General features: G+C 45.2%; 2 long non-coding RNA genes across 2 annotated transcripts; both read left to right on the top strand.

Annotated features, from left to right (window-relative positions):
- The first annotated feature begins 729 nt into the window (after positions 1-729).
- On the top strand, positions 730-1,202 carry LOC142244194 (uncharacterized). The gene is made up of 4 exons (XR_012724465.1): positions 730-772; positions 852-925; positions 1,004-1,078; positions 1,162-1,202. It is a non-coding gene; the product is annotated as an uncharacterized LOC142244194 (long non-coding RNA).
- A 106-nt stretch (positions 1,203-1,308) lies between these two features.
- LOC142244193 (uncharacterized) lies at positions 1,309-1,989 on the top strand. Its single transcript, XR_012724464.1, has 3 exons — positions 1,309-1,395; positions 1,473-1,618; positions 1,883-1,989. It is a non-coding gene; the product is annotated as an uncharacterized LOC142244193 (long non-coding RNA).
- The last annotated feature ends 3,362 nt before the right edge of the window (positions 1,990-5,351 follow it).

Below are 5,351 nucleotides of genomic sequence, written 5' to 3'. Positions count from 1 at the left end.
CCTTCACTGTGTTCTCTCCCCCCCCAAAAAAACAAAAAAAGAAAAAAATCTCCTTTCCAGGTCAAATCCGATACACATTATGAAGATGGACTGTGTATGGACATTTCTTAAGGTTGATTTGTATCCAGAATTCCAAAAGAAAAAAACTTTTCTCTTGTTTCTCAGAACATCAGTGGGATGTGACTTCCCCCTCCCTAATTCAGGAATAACATTTCTCCATGTAACTATGTGGATAATCCACACATATTTCTATATTTCTATATTGTTAAAAGAGTATTTCATGATGGAATTCCATGTCCTTACACACCTCCGATCCTATCCTGACCATCTTTGATCGCTTTTTTTCACTTTCTGTAATATAATTATGCAGGCAACAAATGTCAATCTCCATTCACGTCTTCCCAGCACTGGCCTGTATTGAAGTATATAAAAACACCCATTGCGCATGCGCAGGCGCCTCTTTTACAGACTACACGGTACCTTATACATTCTAATAGTATTCCAGATCGCTACTGCGCATGCGCCGGCGTCTGACGCCACTTCCGGTTTTGCGATGCTAAATGAGCTTGCAAGCCGGCTCACAGGGCGCAATTAGCCACAGTCTGGGAAGACGGCGATGAGGTAGGTTGCTTTCAGGAACTAGGTGCACATACTTCTTTCAAAAAACGGCAGGAATATTCCAAAAACGGCAGGAGTATAATAACACCTCTTCCCTCTTTCTCTACCATAGAGGCACTGACCACTCTGTACCCATTATTTCAAGGAAACTCAGGTAACCCAGAAAGATCTAATGGGAGCTCTTTCTATACTATTGATTGAACTTGCCTTGATTATGATCACCCTTGTTTCAGCTTACCACAATACCTATGGCATTACTAATAACTTTCCGGACCATGCAACCTCTGACACACACCTTGGTTTGAAGGTAACGGCAGTATATATTACAATAGCTAGTGAGAGATCTGTGTATACCCCTCTGATTATGTATGTTTAAATCTCCTAGAGTACACAAGTCAGAATACTTACTCAAGTGTTTATGCACAGAAGTGAAACAGGATCCTATAGCAGCTTTATTGAGGTAGTATATACATTATAAGCTAGTCTCTAAATTACTGTACCAATAGGTGGCGCTGGTAGTCAGTTTCATTCTTTTCCTCATAGACCACTTGTCCCAGGTCTGAACCTGCCAATTCAAGTACTACCATACTGAACTTTCTAAACCACAAGGTATTTATGATATATGCCTCATATCTACCAATTTAAGTGCTCAGACCTTTAATTTTACATGTGCTGAATCTTTTAAAGGATTCACAAGGTGAATATAATTGGTCATTGGCCCGGCTTTCAGAATTTCTTATAACTCACTCTGACAGGGTGTACGCAAATGCCATTAAGGTAAAAAAACCTCCATACTAAGTTTGAGTGTTTATCTAATACTCCTGTTTACTTATACCTGCACTTCTCCTCCTTAGGATCTGGTCTCTAAGACGTCCAGTACAGGAGCTAATAAACTAGAGTTGTGGTCCTTTCTAGATACTCCTTTTCTACAAGATACCCCTTCTGTACAAAATCTCTTTTCATGCACTGAACCTGAAACAATCTCCCCGTAGCTACTGAGGTATGGTATACCACCCACATAGACCACAATGTTGCCTGTTTTCCTCTTGCTCTTCTTCTTTCTTCTTTCTTCCTTTTTCTCTATACATACTTACCTTTGTGACAAACTGCCAGTATGTCTTTTATTACTGTGCTTTGCATTTTTATCCAAGCGTGACATGTTAATACTTCTACATGTGCTTTTGTATATTTGCTTCACTGTCTTCATGTTAACCCTGTAACATAGTGTATATATTGATTGTTGTCTGTTTTTGTATTTTTTTAGTGTTTTTGGCGTGAAGAAGGCCCGTTATTGGGCCGAAACGTCCCATCTTCACTTAGACTATCTTATGATTGAAAGAAATTCTTTTTGAATAATAATAATAAAAAAGATTTTTGGCACAAAAACGAATCTGTTGATACCTTCTTATTCTAAGAGAGTGCAGTGATTCCTATAGATTGTTGCAGAAACGGGGGCGCTCCGAATAGGGTGATAATTACACTCCCCACATATCTCAATGGAGGTCTCTTTTTTTTTTCTCCTGCATCACAGCAATTCAACCGCATCTAACTGATTTTTCTTTTAACTGCCTCCTCAAGCTCCGCCCCCAACAGCCACATCCTTGCTTTCAAATCAATTGCAATACCAAACAGTAGAGGGCAGCGCAACGCTAAATAATTTACCTCCTCCCAAGGTGGGGAATAGGTGTCACAAATGTAATCACATAGCTAATACAGAACACACATTAGTAGTGGCTTTTCTGGTCACTACATATATTAGATTCACCCATTACTAAACCATTAAGTAAAAAGAAAAAAACTAACACAAAAAAATTGTTTATTTGAAAAAACATTGCCCCGCTTTCCCTAGTTTACCATTTTATTAAATAAAAAAAAACACAAAACAATGCAGGTCCATCACAGTCTAGGGAATCTTAAGTAGTTCACAAATGAGAAAAGGAAAAAAAAACAAAACACTTCGCCAATTTATTAGAAAGCTAAGTTCCCAGGACTAAACTAACATGGTCCAGAGTGTTTCACGATGTTCCTCGATTGCCTAGATCAAAAGCTTTGGAGCTTTAGAACGAGGCTCCATAGTCTTTGAGCATCAGACAGTCCTACACTCCACAAGACCAGAGACGCTGATGAGCAATGACATTCCTGATGTCACCGCTCAGAACAGTCTCACAGAATGCAGCATGAATCGGGATTAGCTGCTGCTCAAAGCCTCATTTTGAATCTCCATAGCCTTTGATCTAGGAAATCAAGGAACATCATGTGATCCTGCTGGACTACGTTTTTACCTTTTAAACTTTGGTTTCTAATAAAGTGGTGAATGAGGGACAGTGTTTTATTTTTGTTTTTTTCTTTTATATCTTTCCGATTCCCTGGACTATGGCGGAAATGCATGAATTTTTACTTTTAATAAAATATTTGAACCAGGACAAGTGTGGGGAGTGTTTTTTCAAATAAACTATTTTTCTGTGTGTGGGTTTTTTTCTTTTTACCTACTGGGTTAGTATTGGGGTGTCTGATTACTAACACCAGGTCATGATGCCAGCTGACACTACACAGCTGACATCTATGGCGCCCCAGCATCTGGTTGCCACAACAGTGTTGCCCCTCCAAAGGGTTAATGCTGAGCCTGGAGGTAATTGGGGAAGTCTATTGGCCAGTAAGTACCAACATTCAACACCGTTTCTCCCTCAGGCCAGCAGAGGGAGCTCTAAACCTGGAGTTCCAGGGAGCACTTCCTTAAGCTCTGACCTGAGGGAGGAGTTAGGTAGTCTGTCAGGGAAGTTCAAGGAGAGAGGAGCTGAGTTGTACGGTCTTGTGAGCTGGGGTGTAGAGCTAGGTTAGCTCAACCCAGGAAAGCAGGAGCCGTAGCGAGGCACGTAGAGAAGACGCTAGAGGAAGACGGGTCAGAACCTGTTCGCCTCAGAAGAGCACGCAACAAAACTTCAGACGTCGGAGTCTGTGGTTGCCAGGGTGTAAAACCCTTCCCCGGTAGCCGAATCCGACGGGCAGGAGGGCTGCAGGTCCCCTGGCCCCATAAAGAACCCGAAGGTCCAGCTGCATCACAGGGGCCCGGTGTGGACTCCAGAAGAGAAGCACCAGAGAGGGCCTGCGCAGCCTACCACACGGTGAAAGGGACGTACCACAAGTCCCAGCAGCAAGAGGGCCACTGCTAAACCAAGATTGCAGGGTCCTGTAGAAGCAGAGAAAGAGCAGGGAGTAGGTCTCATTACTCAACTGGCCAAGGAGATCTCCCCAGGTACTTCCAGGCCGACCAGATCACCTTTACCACCTGTGACGGTCTCCCAGGACTAAACTGTTGCCAAGTAAAAGAAAAGAAGGTAAAGAGACTGTTGTTTGTGTCAATTCTTTATACTACCTGATCGGCCCTACACCGCCCCCACCATTGCATAGACTTTCATAAGCGCCAATGGTTGCCCCGGGGTACCGCTCCACCTGTGGGGAGCAGAACCATCCCAGCTGCCATTACATCAGCCCCGGAGGTCCTATCCAGCAGCGGCGGCTCCATAGCCGCAATCCACAGGTTGCGTCACGAATATATATTTCCACAAACATTATAAATTACCATCACCCACAACCATCATATTAGTTGACCCCGCAGGGTCACGGAGCCGGGCCCTGCCACCGCTGACTACCCCCGGACTAGTCCGGCCCAGCACCAGGTGTTCCAGAGCCCTGGGGTGGGCGAGTGACATGCACCCAAAAAACCATTACACCAATTGCCACTGTGTGCTGCCCCGGTGCGGACCGGGGTGCTCGGATCCGGGTTAGTCGTGGCTCGAGGGGTCCGGACCCGGGCTCGGTAAACACTCCGATCCTTGAAAAGGGGATTATTTACAGGGAATAAGTTTGTGACGCCACCTGCAGGTTGCAGTAATGGGAGTACTGCCGCTGCTGGAAGGAGTACTGGGGCAGATGGTGTGGAGCAGCAATGTGTCAGTCCCTCCGCAGGTAGGGAAGGCCCCGGCCTCTGGGATTTTGGTGATTATTTGGGAGCGCAGGGTGCAGGGGACCAGAATACTCACTGTGGGTAGTCATGGTGCTGGATGAGGATTATAAGGCTATATGCACACAATGCTTTTTTTTCAGCACGGAAAAAAACGCACCCTCTGGCAGAGGGGAGAATTGTAAACAATGCTTTTTGAGAAAAAGGCATCGAAAACGCATGCGTTTTTCATGCGTTTTTCATGCGTTTTTTAGGTGCGTTTTTTAAGACTTGTCAGTGTTAGGCTGTGTGCACACGTTGCGTTTTTTAACGCGGAAACGCTGCGTTTAGAATCGCAGCGTTTCAGTGGCAAATTGCATGCTTTCAGCTTTCCCAGCAAAGTGTATGAGAAAGCCGAAAAATCAGTGCACACGCTGCGTTTCTAAACGCAGCGTTTTGGATGCCAAAAATCGGTGCGGAAAGAAAAGCAGCATGTCACTTCTTTTGTGCGGTGTGGCTGCGTTCTCTCCCCCATTAAATCAATGATGTGGGTCAGAACGCAGCTACACCGCAGTGAGCTGCTTTTTTGTTGCGGTCCACGGCCTTTGTCGGCACGCCAGAACGCAGGCATTTACCTGGAAGTGAGGTCAAGAGGTTTCCTGTTGACCTCACTTCCTGGCAAAGTCCAGGAAAGCCCCCGGTGTCTCCAAAGTGCCCGCCCCGACCCCCGACCCCCCTCCCGAAAATCCAACATGGCCGCGCGCACAGTAGCACACCGGCCGCCCTGCTCCTA

This window comes from Anomaloglossus baeobatrachus, chromosome 6 (assembly GCF_048569485.1).
Source record: "Anomaloglossus baeobatrachus isolate aAnoBae1 chromosome 6, aAnoBae1.hap1, whole genome shotgun sequence".
Lineage (NCBI taxonomy): Eukaryota > Metazoa > Chordata > Amphibia > Anura > Aromobatidae > Anomaloglossus > Anomaloglossus baeobatrachus.
Note: the sequence above shows the minus strand (reverse complement) of the source record. Positions and strands in the feature narration are given on the sequence as shown.